Genomic DNA, 17,438 nt, shown 5'->3' on the forward strand with positions numbered 1-17,438 from the left:
CACTTGTTCCATGTATCTTTTCTTCTCTTTCCCTCCTCTGTTCATAGATTCATAGATTGTAAAGCTGGAAGGGACCTTGGAAGATCATCGTGGCCAGACCCCTACACAAAGCAAGGTGACAGTCTAGTCTCCTGTTGAAGATTTCCGGGGTAGGTGATTGCACCACCTCTGGAGGGAGCTTATTCCACAGTCTGGACACCCTGACAGTGCAGAAGTTTTTCTAAAGTTGAGCCTGAATTGATCTTCCAGAAGTTTGTGGTCATTACTCCTGGTTTTCCCTTCAGATGCCGTGGTGAACAGTTGCTCACCGAGTCCTTGATGTATTCCCCTAGTGTAGCAGTAAGCTGCTACCAGGTCCCCTTTTCCTCAGGCTGAAGAGTCCCAAATCCCTCAGCCTTTCCTTGTATGTCTTGCCTTTTAAGACTCTGATCATATGGGTGGCTCTTCTTTGGACTCTCTCAAGCTTGTCCACATCCTTGTTGAAGTGTGGTGCCCAGAACTGGATGCAGTACTCCAACTGCAGTCTCACCAGTGCTGAGTAGAGCACAAGAATCACCTCCTTGGTTTTGCTGGAGATGCATCGCTTGATGCATACCAGAGTATTATTTGCCCTACTGCCTACAGCATTGCATTGGCTGCTCCTATTCATACTGTGGTCTATTATTAACCCCAAGTTCCTTTCATTCATGGTGCTAGTCAGCTTGGTGCTGCCAAGCCTGTAAATGTGTTGGGGGTTGCTCGTCCCAAGATGGAGAACTTTACATTTCTTGACCTTAAACTTCATCAGGATCCAATCTGTCCAACTTGCTAGCCTGTCTAGGTCCACCCATATCTGTAGCCTATCCTCAAGCTCGACCACACTCCCCTATAACTTCGTGTCATCTGTGAACTTGGTTAGTGAGCTCTTCACCCCCACAGCCAAATCATTAATAAAGATGTTGAAAAGTACTGGAAGGAGCACCAACCCCTGGAGGACACTGCTGCCCACTCTCACCAGAATGACACAGATCCATTCGCTATCACTCTCTGGGTTCTATCCTGCAGCCAGTTTCTCATCCACCTGACTGTCTTGGAGTTAAGCCCACAATCCTCCAATTTTCTTGCAAGGACATCGTGGGATACTAGATCAAAGGCCTTTTGGAAGTCAAGGTATACAATGTCAACCTGCTCTCTCATGTCCAGGTGGTGAGTTACGTGGTTATAGAAGGAGATGAGGTTTGTAAGGCAAGACCTGCCTGTGATGAAGCCATGCTGGCTGTCATTCAGAATCTTACCTTCTGTAAACCTATTGAACATAGACTCCTTGATGCACTTTTCTAGGATTTTCCCAAGGATAGAAGTTAGGCTGATTGGCCTATAGTTATCTGGGTCCTCCCTCCTGCCCTTCTTGTGGACTGGCCTTCTTCCAGTCCTCAGGGACTTCTCCAGAATGCCAGGAGTTGTGGAAGTTTAGCCAGGGGTTCCACAATGACTTTGGTCAACTCCTTCAACACTCTTTGATGAGGATCATCCAGTGCCACTGACTTTGTCTAATTTTTTAAATTGGTCATACACCAATTCTACAGCAACAGTAGGAAGGTGATTATTCCTACCATGCTCATCCTCTACTCTACCTGGCATGGTTTTCCCCTTGGTCCAGTGAAAGACCAAGGCAAAGTAGTCATTCAGGGGTTCAGCTTTCTCCCAGGTACTGGTAACCAGCTTTCCTGAGTTGTTGAGAAATGGCCCCACATTCCCATTTGTTTTCCTCTTGTCCTCTATGTACCTAAAGAAGGACTTGTTGTCCTTGATTCCCATTGCTAATCTAAGTTTGGTCACTGCTTTAGCCTGTCTTATCTGTTCCCTGCAAATACGGGCCATCGTGGAATAGTCCTCCTTGGGGCCCACCCCAAGCTTCCATTCTTTATAAGCCTCTTTATTCTTTCTTAAGAGGACCGTGATTTCTCTGCCTGGCCAAGAGGGCTTCCCAGCCCTTCTCTTACCTTCTGTTGACAGTTGTGCCACTCTGCCTACTGAAATTACACTCTCTTCCTTCCTGGCTCTTCTTTGTTGTGCTGTCTCCTCCACTGTCATGCATTCTGACTCAACATATTCTTCTTCCCCACTTTCCTTTTCCAGTCTCTGCTGCTTCTTTGTAGAGCTAGCTTTATTTTAGAAGGATTGCGAGCATTGGCATTGTAAATGTCCCTCGTCCCTGGAAATAACACTCTTCGGTATTTCTAGGCACTCTGTTGCCCTGTTTTCTTTCCCTTTACATCTGTAGCATATTGTATACCAGCAGTCTGAAATTTGGTTCAGAGTTTAAGCTGTCCAAAATACTTTGTAAGCCCTTGCTGTGGACCTACTTGGATTACTGGCGATAAGTACATTATCCTGCCAGGACTCCTCTCATCTGTCCTCATTACCACCTGAGCTTTTCACGATCCTGTCCATATACCATATTTATCATGTATCTTCTCAACATACCTAAGTTTCTGCATGTAATTCTGCAGTCGTTCCTCTATTTCCACCCTCTCAAGCATGCCCATGTACATTTAAATAGTTATTATCCTTTCTCTTGTCTTTTCTCCTGCAATAAAAACTTATTCCGTTAAGTTCTTTTCTCTCACCTACTGTAGCATTAGTTTTCCAAAAATTCCTCATAACCTTCTTGGCTCCAATATGAAATTTCCCAAGAATTCCAGTTAGAAAAAGCAACCAGGCTATTCAAATGTCCTGCTTTAACATCCAAAACGTAACAATATTTTTTCTATAACTTCATATATATTCATTGTCCAACTTCTCTGTTCTCTTCCCCCTGTTACTACTGCTCTTATCCTGTGGCATAAATTACCTGCTGCTCTGTCTCTTCCTTCCTCCCATCTTCTTTCCTTTTGCAGATCTTGTTTATTCCCTTCACCAGGGTTCCTTTTCCTTTCAATCACTGTTTCATTTCTCATTTATCCTTCTTGACCTCCTTTCCTCCTCTTCTTCTGCTTTTCCTGCTGACTGGACACTTCATCTCATTGCTTTCTTCAATAAAAGATCATTCAACACTGCCGATCCCACCTTTCTTCCCTACCTTCTTTCATCTCTTCTTCCCTACCTTTGTTTAACCTCTATCAGACTCTGGATCTTCACTTCCACTCTCCAATTCAGTCCTTATCTCTTGGTCTGCTTTCCTTTCCATAGCTATCACTCTCCTCTCCAAGACTGCCACTGATACTGTTCCCTCCAAGAGCTCCCCTTCATCCCAGTGCTCCATTGCTATCCCCCTGACACTTCTGGCATCAATCCAGGCAGTATACTAGGCCTCTATGCAGCCACTACACTCGATTTTAGCCAAAGGCAGCTGAGAAGCTACCACAAAGATGATTTAGTGCAACCCATCTGAATAGGATATATGGTAGTGCCCACTGTATGCAGTCCTCCTCAGCACCAACTGTTATTCAAGTCATGGTGAGCCACTACATTGCCACATTTCCTCTTTACTCCCACAGCTGATCTGTGCCTTTCTTTCCCACTTCCAATGATTCCTGCTTCTTTACCAGCCTTAAATATCTAGCAAACATCAGAAAACAGTTCACTCCAAATCCCTCTGTCACTCCCTTTCTCAGCCTGTTGCATATGATTAGTGTGGCCCTGCACTCCATGAGGTGAGGCCAAACCAGATTGGCCTGTGCCTTATCTGCATATAACTTTTTGGAGCATCCCAGGACTCATGACAGGAACACCCAATTCCAGTCATGAATCCTTTTCAGGGGGAAGGTATCTGGAGTATACACACATACTGAGCAGTGCTGAGCTGTGGGATCACCAGGGCTTGACATGCTGTTGACTCTGATGAGGGCCAGCCCAATGAGCCATGTAGTAAATCATGAGCCTTTTGGTTTGGATTAATATCATGCATAGCTTGTATTATATATAAGCAGATGCCAAAATGCTGTTAAAAAGTGTATTTTTGGAGAATCTGTGCTAAAAGCTGCAGCAGTTTCAAGGAAGGTAAAATGCCCCAATTCTGAATTAACTAAATATATAGGTATTGTGTACAAATTACTACAGCTGTGTTCATTTTGAGATCAATGTTTTAAAATTTGCTTATCACTTCCACATGCTTAGGGAGATCAGGGGCTGATGGGAAGGAGCTACAGGAGAGGCAGAGGGTATTGGGGCTACCTGATTTATTTTTTGCTGTTGTAGCAGTGGGAGGGGGGACAAATTCAAGGCAGTCCTCCAATAATTAGATTCTATACCTGTAAAATTATAACAAATTTATAAAATTTACATATATAGAATCTAACTATTGAGGGGGCAGTCTTATAATCAGGGTCATCTTATATTGGAGTAAATATGGTATTAAATGGATGGCTTCAAATAAAAATGTTCTTGTAATACAGTTTATTCATGGGCTATGTTCACAAGTAGCATAAAGTGTATATTATCTGTTCATTGATTATTGCTACAAGGGAGACTCTTAAGATGTTGGTGATGCAAGGGGAGAGAACTCAGAGCCCCATCACCCCTACTGTACTTAAATCTTGTTTAAAGGAAACAACTCATGTGGAATGAACCAAATGATGGAATAAGCATTGTAGATGCAGTTGAAGATGCATGCCAACTTATTTGATTTAGAAATGAATTTTAATGGAGAGAAATTACCAGTTTGTACCAAAACCCCACATAACTTCAAAATTTTAGAAATATGATTTTGACATCTGAATTTGCAGTTGCTTTTTTCCACCCAAAGGGTTTAACATCCCCCTCCAAAATTGTGTCCCATTGACATGGCATCTCTGTGACAGTCATGCTCTATAGATCTTTCATTTATGCAAATCCAGATCCTCAAAGCAGGAATTCTGATGTGTCAGCTGTATATAATGTTAGCTCTTTGTAGCCTAAATGACATTTGTACTCTGCTTTTACAATTGTCTTGCACTCTGTAATGCCCAGAAAGCTGTTGAACCAAATTCTGTTTTCCCAGGCTAACAGGGTAAGGAGCCTAAGCATTGAATGGACAGTTCTTGGTTGAAGTGTTTGGTACTGAGTCAATAGGCAATTTTTTTGTTGAATTATTATTGTCTGGTACAAGGAGTTACTTTCTGCATGTGAGGGCAAAATTTTGTTCACAGATTGTAATTTAAGCATATTTTTATCTGAAGTACAATGTTGCAAAGGCTGATGTGAGATTTATTGTGATGTATTAAACCATCTGTTCTCAAGGACTATGCTTCACATTCACAGTAGCCAGTGTATATGGTACTGAGTTTGTGATTTTCAGCATTTCAACATGGAAAGAACAGCGTTTTCATTCGCTTCAAAGTATACTGATAAAGTCATGAATAAATTGGAGTGGAGTTCAGCAGGAGGAATGTGCAGAATGTATACAGTTGATTTTCTTTTTTGTTTTGTTTTGTTAATTACTGGCTAGAGTCCTAATCAGCAATGATTAGGACGACAGAGTTAGGATGTGGAAAATCATCTAAGATACAGCTGAAGGGGGCAAAGAATGTGCCTGTGGCTGTGTGAAACTACAACAATCCCTTCCCTGCTGCAGGATTTTTGTAGTTTGTTTTACCAGAATAAATTGGGCCAGATGCTGGGGTCCATTATGCCAGTCAGCTAAACAAAAAAGGAGGTTACCTCCACTTTATGGAAAAGGGTAGCTTTCGGGAATCCATGCGCTTCTTCATAAGAACCCAGGTAGGTTTTCAGAGACTGAAATGTCAGCATTGCCTGGCTTCTTCGGGTACAAGCAGACCTTATAGTTAGATAGACCAAACTAGATTGTAGTTACGTAGATGCAGTATGTAAGTTGGGCTAACCAGTGCCCAAACTAACTGAACATGTGTACACATTCAGAGGGCAGCCTCAGGACTCAGAAAACCCTACCACTCACCGCAGCCCTGGGTCTATGCTTTTCCTATCCCTCCCACCCTGACTGGGCTATTTTTAGCCTCTGTCCCCACCTAGTCCAGGATGGACAGCCCCCACCATGTGCTCACCAGTTCCCATTTCCCTCCTCTACACACCTGCCCTGATACCTCCAAAATCCCTCCAGATCCACCAACCCATGCAGACCCATTAGTGCCTGATCCCACCTGCCCCTTTTTTCACCCCGATTTACTTAGATCACATTCCCAACATGGCTCCCAGCACCAGTGAATGTGTGCACAAGTGGGGACTAAATTTGGAATACATTTTTTATATTAAAAATATCCTGAAAAAAAATCAGAAAATGTCAAAAAGTTCCCTTTGACATTTTTTAAAAAACATTTTGATTTTTCTATCAAAATTATTTAAACCAATTAGCCAAATGTAATTAAAAACGTTGAATTCCTTCCTGGTACCATCTCCTTTCTCTGTGGCATAAATGAAACCCAATACACCTACTTTGTTTCTTACCAAAAATAATTCCCAAACAGTAACTAACTGTTCTTTTTTCCTTTTCTCATTACTTTTTATTTCTCTATCTTGTTTCTTTCCCACTGTTGCAAGCTACCCTCTACTCCTGTCTTTTACCATTTTTTTAAAATCAGTGTCTTGGTGCTGACCCTCTTATTTCACACCCCGCTGTGCCTCGCAGGTCTCTGTGGGGTGTTGCACCAGGCTTGAACTCCACTGGGGTCAGATGCATTTTGGAACAGTCATTTAAGAGATTATCTCTGTTCTTTTATGCACATTGCCTCTATAATATTGAATACGAGACATACATATATGCTCAAGAAACATGAGTTGAAGCTCTTTTTTTTTCTTAAAAGAGTGGTGTGTAATAAGAAAGCACCTGGCTACAGAGAATTGAGCATGGTTAGGAGTTTGTTCAGAATGGACTCTCAACCCTTGGAATCACACTCATACAACCCTTGGCTGAATCCAAACATTATGGGTCAGGTCCTTAGTTGGTACAAATTGGCACAGATAAACAGATATAATAAAACCTTTTCATAATTAATCACAGCACTTGAAATGTATAAAGGTTTAGAAAAAAAATGCATGACTTTGGAAAATAGGGAGAAGTGCAAGAAATGGTATGCTGTTTTGTAAGGCTCCAGAATAGTCACATGCAAAGAGGTTAAACTCCTATAGCTGCATGAGTCCTATTTCACTCTTAAGCCTCAACAGTTAGGTACTTCAGTGGTATAAAGCGAACAAGAGTTTATTTTACCTACACTGACTTTCAGGCACCGTTTGTCCAGGCCCTTGTGCATAAGAGTCATAATTCTGAGTGACATGAAGCCAAGAGAAGGTTATTTTATAGAGAAATGAAGACTTTTATAGTCTTCAAACTTATGTCTTTTATTTTAAAAAGAATCTCATGATTGTTACGTTAATCTCATGATTTGCCGGGTAGAGAGAAGGTGAGGGGCTGCTGACTACTGATTTATTTTTCCTTCTTTTTTTATGACTGCTTGAGCTGGACTTGCTACACCTAAGAGAGTCCAGAATTTGGCCAACAGCAGAAGTATGTATAGTAACTAATTATCATTGTTATAAGTGGTTTTGGATGAGGATTGAGCTAGGGTAAAAATATTTGTTGATCTGGGTCTGGAAAGAAAAGTGGTGAAGCAGTGACTATGGTAGGTCTAGTTCTGCTGACCAGAGGGATGTGTTACGTGTCCATACAGTGCTTAGCAAATGGAGTGCTGGTCCCTGATCGTGACTCCTAAGTAACACTCTTATGCCAGGATCTATGTCTAGACAATGAGGTTGGTTTCTTATTCAGGAAATAAAAAAAAAAACATGGAAACTTGTATTAATTTCTTTGACTGCAAAATTATTTTATCCTGCCAGCTGTCTGTTGTGTGAGTGGTTAAACACACACGATCCAGATGCAAAAGGAGTTCCTTCTAATGGCTACCCAAAGCTGTTTCTCTTCCCTCTTGGAATTGGGTCTTTGATTGCACCGAAAAAAAAATGTCAGGCAGGACTGTCCTAGAAATGAGTGAGAGATCTTGAGAGCATCTCCAAGATTTCCCAGGGTATTTCACTGACAAGTATATTGTCTGCATAGCTGAATTGGGTCTGTTTGTGCTGCTTAAGAAATAATGTCCTCTGATGTAGTCTTTGTTATCTCCAAACTCTTGGAAGTAAAGAATCTTACAAAAATAATATGAAATGTTTTAGATATTACCATGACTACCAACTATAAAATTCTAGAGAAAATAGACTGTTTACCTTTATTTCCCTCATTGCATACAAAACAAATATTATACATGCAATTATTAGATAATTTCTGGAAAATGGACTTCAAACATACAATCAAAGCAAAAATCAGAGCTATTCATAAACAGATGTTCAGTGTAAGTTTAGCTTTATTCAGAGTTTTTCCTTCGTTTTGGAATTGGTGCCACTTTGTTAATCTTTCTAGCAGCATGGCATTAAAGTGCCTGCATAAATGCTTAGTACAATCAAGATTGATATTTTTCATTAGCACAAGTTAAGATTTCCACCTTCCAAGCACAGGAGACTGCAGTGAATCAGGGTTACATTACACCAGTCTTAAGGTTAGTTTGGCTGTATAAAATATTTCATTTACATGCTCTAGTTTAAAAGGTAGCAATTCTGAGTGATGGAAACCTGTGCAGTACAGTCTTGGTATAATATCCAGTATATTGTACTTTTGGGAATGAACCAGGAGCCATGAGTGCTGATAAAATGCTTGAACACATGATCCTATATTTACAGTACAGTATCTCATTTTTAATAGAATTTATCTAGGAAGATATTCCATACAAGGTGCTCATATCTGGTCTGATCTTTGTAGCTGTGGGGATTAGTATTCTGAGCAGGTCTGTAATTTTAGATTTCTGTTTTAGCTTGATTCCCAACATGTAATTTTGTTAACTTTACTTCTTAAATTTCTCCCCTCTCTCCCCCTTTTCATATATTATTTCTGGTCTCTTGAATGATTATTATTCAGTATATATGACATTGTAATTCTGAGGAGTGATCATGTAATAGCTGTCTTGGTAATCTTGTTTTACCACTTTGATTACGAATGCACAACAATTCTGCTTGCACTCGCTCTCTCTCTCTCTCTCTCTCTCTCTCTCTCAGGTTACTCTCCTGCCTTTGTATTTTTAAGCATTGGTTTTAGCAGGGTTTTCCTCCTTACCCCAGCCATCCCCAAAAGGGCCCCCACCCAAGAAGTTCTCAAGGCTACAACAATTCCCAGTTTACAGCTGTTAAAGCTCTTGGTTGCTTCAAAGGGAAGGAAACGAGTGGTTTTTACAAATTGGAAATACATGAAAATAGAGATAAGCAAGACTAGGAGACAAAACCACACTGGATTTCAGGGTGAGGTACTTGAGAACTCCCTGATAAAATGAAGCAATTTACAAAACATTTATGGGTGCTTTTAAGAACCAAGAATTTGTCAAGTGTTATGAAGCAGCAAGCAGTCATCAATAGACAGAAAATGTCTTTAGACAAAAGTACAGATGCTAGCCAAAAATCTGTGCAGGAGTTATTCCTAATGCTATATGCATTTCTTCCTAGTGATTTGGATGTAGATTTGTAAGGTCTATTTTATATACTTGAGGCAAATGGTGCTTTTAAAACTGTACTCTGAATACTTATGCATTAAAATGTCCAAATGTTTTGGTGACTAACAACTGCACAAAAATCACTCAGCTATTGCTTTTGTGCCACTGGCACTGCCATTGTGGAGATCCTACTGTGCTTTTATCACATGGCTATGATTTATATCTGTGCTAGTTTGAATCACCCTGGGGACGACAGTTGCACTGGTAGGACCCTAGTCAGACCACCTTATTCTGAGATAATAAGAAAATACACGTGTGTTCAGCCAGATTTTGGGATGCCACATATTGCATTTCATACTGCACTGACAAAGGATTTTGGCCATAAGACCAGGGTATCCAGAAAATGAAGAACTGCCTCAGTGCAAGGGAGATTCTTTAGTGGCACAGAACCAGCCTCAAATTTCCTACAGCACCATCTTAATTGTTGTGAGTAGAGTGATGTGGCTGATACAGGTTTAAGCTGTGTTGATTTTCAGGCTGTTCTCACCTTACGAAGGCAACCAACTTGGAGTACAGCAGTTTCCAGAAAGCAAGTGTGAGCTGAGCACATTGACCAGCACTTCTTGCAGTCAGGCCTGTTATTTTGGATGAAATGAAACAGAATTAAAACCAGCTGTGTAAACTGGTTTGGATAGTATATGAATTTACTTGTGCGTTCTTCAGAAACCCAAAGTAAACCAGATCTGACTTTGAAGCTCAGTCAAGTTTGGGTAATTGTTTTCATTCTTTGTCATGTGCCTGTGTATGTCAAAAACCATGAAGTACTGAAAATATCAAACTAAGATCTGAATTCCTCCCCCAAAGTGGTCAGGGATGTCATCTGGGTAAGTCTAGCCATTTGTGTTTAATCCCATGCCAGTGATTATGGAAAGTCAAATGGCAACATAGTTACCCATTTAGGAGGACAACTGTTTGCACATCTTGTGGGAGAAGACAAATAATTGGCCATGTTTAATGATTCCAAGAAGTGATGATGATGATCAAGTACCTAACTGGAAGGCTCAGTACGTAATTATCTTCTATAAAATGCACTATTATCATGTAACTTTAACCCATTTCAATTTGGATACCCATTTGCTCTATCTATATCTTAAATGGATATTGAGAAGGGTACACATGATTTGCAAGTGAAACTAGCTGAAATATTTTTATTGAAAAATGGCCATATTTGGTTAATAAACTCTTAGTGAAGAAAAATCTTTTCTCATTTTTGTTTGTCTGAACAAAAAGTAGTGATTTTGATAAAAATATGACAAAAATGAAATCTAAAATGGTTCTATTTCAAACTTTGCAAAATAGAAATAGCTTTAATGTTGATTTTTTTCATAAAATCATTGTTCTGCCTTGCATTCAAAACTGCTAGTAATTGGTTGTACAGTAATTTGTGTAGGTATATGTTAGTGAAAAAGCAGGCTATGGGTAGAACTGTATTTTCAATTGAAAAATGATTTCATCAAAATGTTTCTGACCAACTATAATGTGAATTCTCTTTTCAACTCTGACCGGCAAGTTTTTGGAACTGATAACTGGGGAAACAGATAAATGATGTTCAGAATATATATTAGTAATTACTATTAGTAGTGGTATTTTTGTAGCACTGGACACAACCAAAGCAATGTACCAATGTTAATTTTGGCAAACTCTAGGGAACATCTTGTGAATGAGGGAAGTAAGGCAAAACAGTCCACTGACAGTCTTAATACCCAATGAGTTAGTATAATAGCCTAAAATTATCACCCATGAATTCTTCAGCCTCATCCCAAAGTTGTTCCTTTAAACCTGTGTCACAGCTGTGCCCACTTTCTATGTGAAAAGCCATCAAAGTCCTTTTTGACAGCTGTGATAAGAAATAGCTGAGAAAATGCAGAAAGATAGTCTCACAGCTAATAATCTTGGACTGACGCAAGAACAGAAACAGCTCATTAGAGTGATTTAATGCGCTATTTAAAAAAAAACCTAAATCAAAATAATATATAGAGTGTAGCTTAGATTCACTCAAACTTGAGAGAGACAAAACATTTTAAGGGCAACCAAATGGAATTGAATATCTGAAGTGCTGTAACAACTAATTACATTAAAACCAACATCTTTGGATTTTATATCTATTTGAAAAATACTTTAATTTTTTATTTTTTATTTATTTTTTTGTCCCAGGAGCTTGAAATTAACCACAAGTAGACTGATGTACAGGTTGCAGAATGAAAAAAAATCACTTCAAAATGTGCTAGAAATAGATTTCAGGGAATATCTATGCTAGATCCAGAAGATATACCCCCTTTTCTTTTTTTCTAGTTGGGAGTAGACCATATCTGGTGCTAATTTTTTTTCTTTTATCCTTGTCTTTTTTTTTTTTCTCTTCAACTATTCTTAAATCAGAAAGGGGAAAACCCACAAGCTGCATATTCAAGTTGACAATGATGAAACCTTTGTTCTTTACCCTTTGTGACATTATATAAAGACACGTAAAGGATGGATTCTGTGTTTTATGAAGTTTAATTTGTTCTGAGAAATGAAACAATATAAAAATTATGTCTTTGCCTTTTCCTTTTGAATGAGCTCTGAGATCACCTTTGAAATTTTTCTCAAGATATATATAAACCTTTCCATATTATTCCTTTCTGAACTCTTCTTGTCTTTCTTATGGACATATATACCAGTATAATCCATACTTACTGTAGCCATCAGATGAGGTATTTAAATATATAGGGCTGCAGCTTTTTGAAAATTTTCCATCTAAACTGGTTTTCAATGAAATATTATGTTTTTACTAAAACAATTTTTTTCCATGAAGTGTCGGCTTTCCACAGAAAACTTGGTTTTTCCTTCATAAAAGATGCCAAAAAATGAAATATTTGGGTTAAAAGCAAAAATATTTTGATTTAAAAAATAGCGGAATGTCTCATAGGAGCTGTAATTCAGTTGCCTCATGTCCTCATTCTCCTCTGTGGGCCAAGCTTCATACATTTCTCATGATGCATTATAGCCAAGAACTTATTTGCTGCACTACTTCCAGGGAGAATATTATACATCATATGATGCCAAGGAGGTTGGCTTATAGACAGTAGCATAACTTGGGGTGGGCAAATATGGGCAACAGCCCCAGGGCAGGGGTTTTCAACCTTTTAAAATAAGTGTACCCCTTCTGGCTCGAAGTTTCAGCTCCTGTACTCCCTTATTTTTTTCTTGTTTTTAGGGGGGCAGATTGAGGCTCCTGCAGTGCGGGAGGAAGTGGGACTGAGGCAGGCACTGCACAGCTGGGGCGGGGTGGGGTGTGGGATGGAGCCACAAACAGCTCATCCGGGGAGGGCAGGTGGCTCCCACCACTGTGTGCACCACAGGAGTGCATTTGGGGGGGGATATGCCCTGGATCTGCACGAGCTGGGCGGGGTGGACTAGGCTTCCCGAGCCCTGGGGGAGGGAGTGGGGCTGGGGCAGGGCAGGGGCAGGGGCAGGGGCAGGGTCTGCTCAGCTGGGGCAGGGGCGGGACTGAGCCATGCTCATCAGGTACAGTCTGGTGCAGCCTCAGCCTCAGCTTGCCCCATGGTACCTCACCCTGTGCACAGATTTTGGGGTGGTGTGCCCCCCATGCCCTCCTGAAGTGTGCATAGCAGCCGTGCTGGGAAGAGAGGGCCAAATGGAGGGAGGGAGAGCTTGCATGTGGCAGCCACCACCACCATCTGTCACTGGATATTGACTGAGGGTAGCAGCCCAGCAGCCATTCAGGAGAGTGAGCTGGAGTTTTGGTTCAAAAGTTCACCGCTGCCATTTTCTTCATGCTGATGTGCCTTTCACCACTTATACAACTGCAGGCGTCACCGTGTTTCAAAGTGCCCAGTGCTGCGGCACTTACCTGTGTAAAAAAGGCCCCAGATACTAATTTAGGAGCCCACAATGTGGCAGCAGCATCCTGTGTGTGAGGAGACAGTATCATAGCAACAGTAGTTAGGGTTGCGTAAGACTCCTCTTCCCTACCCTCTGCTCCCGTCCTCTTCTCCCATCTTCCCCCTGAGCTCTCCAGCATCTCAGCCCGGGGCTATAGAATCAAATGGATTACACATCCGATGCAACATGGCATTATTGCCTATCAATATACCCATATATTTTCTTGAATATTGCAAACCCCTCCCCCCGTAATGAGATATGCACATTTTGTTTTTGGAAATAAATAATATAGCAAAAAATTTTTTTTGGAATCATTGCCTAGAACTGACTTTTTCAGGAAGAGGCTGTGTACAAAATGGCTGCTGGCTTCTCTCTCAGCCATCAATGTGAGAGTGGCCATACGAAGGTTAACATTGGACTCTTCCCCTACCCCCACCATTGCTTGCTTACTAAGAGCAAAGAGGGCAGCCATTTTTGCAACACAACATCTTCATGCTTCTACTTTTATTCTGGCAGAGAAAATTACCTTCACTGCTTAAAACAGACCCCCAAATCTTGGAATGTCTGTTCACTTGTTTCTCGGTTCAGTCTATGCAGGTTAGACTCACCTGTGACAATTGAATCAATTTAGTTTTAGGCTTTTTGACTTTCTACTTGGCCCAGATGAGGCTGGAATAGTAGACAAAGATAAAAAGGTTGGTCTGTCTTTTGTCCCAAAAAAGAAAGGTCAACTGACTGATAATAGTTCAGGTGAAATTTTGGTCCACCTGCTAGACAGGCAAAAGATATATCCAACATTCCTGATTTTTTAAAGTGCTGGTGGGTGATAGGTAATTAAACAAACAAAGACATCCATGTCCTGATTCATAGTGATACCGTCCAACAGATGGTATTGATGGGAAATCCATTCATTTTTATTTTATTGGCCATCCTAGAATGGAAAAAAGTGGGGAAACACGGGAAAAAGTTTTTTTCAGTAAAACAAAGTACAGAACTGCAGGCTTGTAGCAGAACTGGGTGTGCGGGGCTACTGCTGACTGTTTCATCCTCAGGAGAGATGTTGACATAGGTATGAATGATTATTTTTTAAAATGTAAGTCCTTCTCATGACATTCAGAAAATTATGAATCAAAACTGATTAACATGCTTGAATAAACTGCCAGCTGAGATCAGTCCAAGAAGTTCATGTTTTAGGATTTTAAACTAGTCTGTGTAACATTGTGCAATGCAAATGAAGGAATTGATCATGAAGAAAGAAACATGTCATCAGTGATGTTTTTCCCTCTATTTGTCCTGTTGCTTATTTTAGTACTAAGGTTTAGTCAGTCATGACATTGACCAGTCTATTACGCTACTTTCTTTCCCAGTTCCCTGCCATTTAGTAGCTTTGGTTGCTACATTTACTGCCATTTTCCCCCTTAACCACAATTTAACTGATTGACTTAGCTGTACGTTTGATGTTATGTGACTGTGTAATTTTTTTTTAAAAAGCTTCAATTTTTGTGTGTTTCATTTTTCTTTTCTTTTCTTTTCAAGTAAAAGGAAATAAAGGCAAAAAAAAAGGTCAAGGAAAAGTTTTTTATTTCTTTTAGTGTATAACATCTCAAATTTGATGCATGTTCCTACTTAGTGTAAAGACAAATTTGTGCTCTGTTTAATTATTTTGATTTGTCCGTTGTTTATGATTCCGGTGTGAAAATTGTCTCAGTGGTATAATCTTTGTAAGCGGCCAGCCTTTAGATGTTGTTTCTCTGTGAGTGCCTCTCTTTCGGGTGCCTACACCAGTGTTCATGGGCCTGTGGAATTTAATTTGAGTAATGGCTGCTTTGTAATTCTGAAAATAAAATCTCAAAACTCAGATTGGAAACCCTAAATTAATGGCCATCCTTAAAAAGGTTGGCATTAGTTTCTGTAGGTTTAATTACAAAGTTGGTTCTTCCCAGTTTTTAAAATAACACTATTTACTTACAACTAGTTTGTCAAGGACTGAACTGTGTTACAATAGCTTCAGATTAACCCCTCCATGATATTTGTCAACAAATCAACTCATGTTCTTTCCCGCCCCAACTCTTCTCAGACAATGGGTCTTCAAATTATCTTAATGCATTACAGTGGAGCCATCTACTTTGGGGGCAATCAAATAACTGCCTAACTGTTGTCCTGTTATTTTACCGGTCAGGTGAGATGCAATCACTTTTTGGTACTTAATACTTCGTGGCAGAGACTAAAATAAAACAATCATTTAGCCAGGTCAAACTCCTTCTAGTCACGTATGTTTTGGCAAAGATCTAGCATAGCAATTCTCAGCAGGGTGACCTGAGATCCTTTTAAGAGCACTGTGGGGTGCTGTGCAATATTAGCACTGTTAGGTATTCAAATACCTATTCATGATTCATAAAATAAACCTAGAGAATTCAAATTGGAATAAATGGCCATATCCGCATGAGTGTGGGTATTTGTTTTCCTGGGGACAAGATCTTGTGCCATGTGCCCTCTGGTATAAAGCAGGTTACCCCGGTGACAGAAAGGAGGCTGGGGCCAGCATTGGGCTGGCCCCGTGCGCCTTACTTGGGATCCTGGGTGCCTCCTGGGGCTGTAGTAGTGGCAATCCTGCAGCTTGGAGCGTGGCTAGCAATCATAGTGTGGCTCTGGCCAGCTAGGCTCCAGTTTTGGGTGATGCGTGCTGTTTCTGTGTACGCTGCCCTGCTTTTTTTGCTTTTTTTTTTTTACCCTGGGATCTCCTAGGGTCAAAAACTTGCCGCACAGAGAACACCTGAATGTGCAGTATGTAGTCTGTGGTGCCACAAACTGCACAGCTGCGCTTGATTGGATGTGGCCAATAGTGTCAAAAACATTTCTGACCTTTTGTGATCTTTCTGAATTTATTTCAACAAAAGAGATCCATAATCAAAGAATGAATGAGAACCAAGAGCTGGTATTTTCCAAGGAGTGCCTTGAGTTTCATGATGGGAGCCTTGAGTTTAAAAAAGTTAAGAACCACTTGTCTAGCACAGTGAAATCCCAGTCCTTTGAATGCCTTAGAGCACTGTGGTGCACATAGGGTGTGTTTACATGAGACGCTACATAGCATCAGTGGGCATGAACCGTGATGGTGATGCTACTGTGCAGTAGCATGGGACAAAACCCAGGTGGTGTTGGGACTGCGCAGTAATGCAGGTTACTTAAGAAAGTACTCAATGACTGCGTGGTAACAAATGTACAGTCTAGCACGTGTAGGCATGTCTACTAGACACTTAATGTAAGTACTAAGTGATAATTATGCTTGTCCTGGTGTTTCCTGGGTTTGTTTACCCCTGAAATACAACATGGAAACTGAATATGATCCAGTAAAACAATTTATTAAGTTCATTGTGATCCAGCACTGATTTCCAAGCACAATGTGGCCATAGACTATGCCACATTTACTACATTTGATAGCTTAAGGCTGTGACTTTTTTTCTTTTGTAAATGTGTGTCAGTGTTTGGATTGTGTTCAGATTGGGAGATATAATGTGACATTATTTTCCTGTCTTTCTTTTGTTGTTGGTGGTGTAAAAATGGAAAGATTCTATGTACTGTTACAAACAGTACATGACTATGCAGTGTCTCCTTGTCAGCTTGTTTTTGAATTGCGTATCAGGATTTGAGTCTTTGAAATTATACTACATGTTTAGCTTTTTTAAGACCCTTCTGGACAGAGTGGATGCTTAGTAGAATTTCTATGCATATCTGTCAATTGTATAAAATATCTATATTGGAAAAAAGCTCCTGTCCCATGCAAGCTCTACTTTTCCAGTTTGTCATCAAGGCTCCTGTTCTTCTGTTCATATGAAATCAGTCTTGGAATCAAAACAAAGAAACACAACACTTGGGCACTAATAATATACCTTTTACATGGACAATATACCTATAGGCCATTATGGAAAGAGCCATTTGGCATCTTCTGTTTAGACAACTGCTACAGGAACATTTCTAAACGAGGATATTATTCCCACTGATGTCATTTTCTAAATGCCTATTTGCAATTATTTTAAA

The sequence above is a fragment of the Crocodylus porosus genome, unplaced genomic scaffold (genome assembly GCF_001723895.1).
Source record: "Crocodylus porosus isolate Cpor-Errol unplaced genomic scaffold, CroPor_comp1, whole genome shotgun sequence".
NCBI classification, from domain to species: domain Eukaryota; kingdom Metazoa; phylum Chordata; order Crocodylia; family Crocodylidae; genus Crocodylus; species Crocodylus porosus.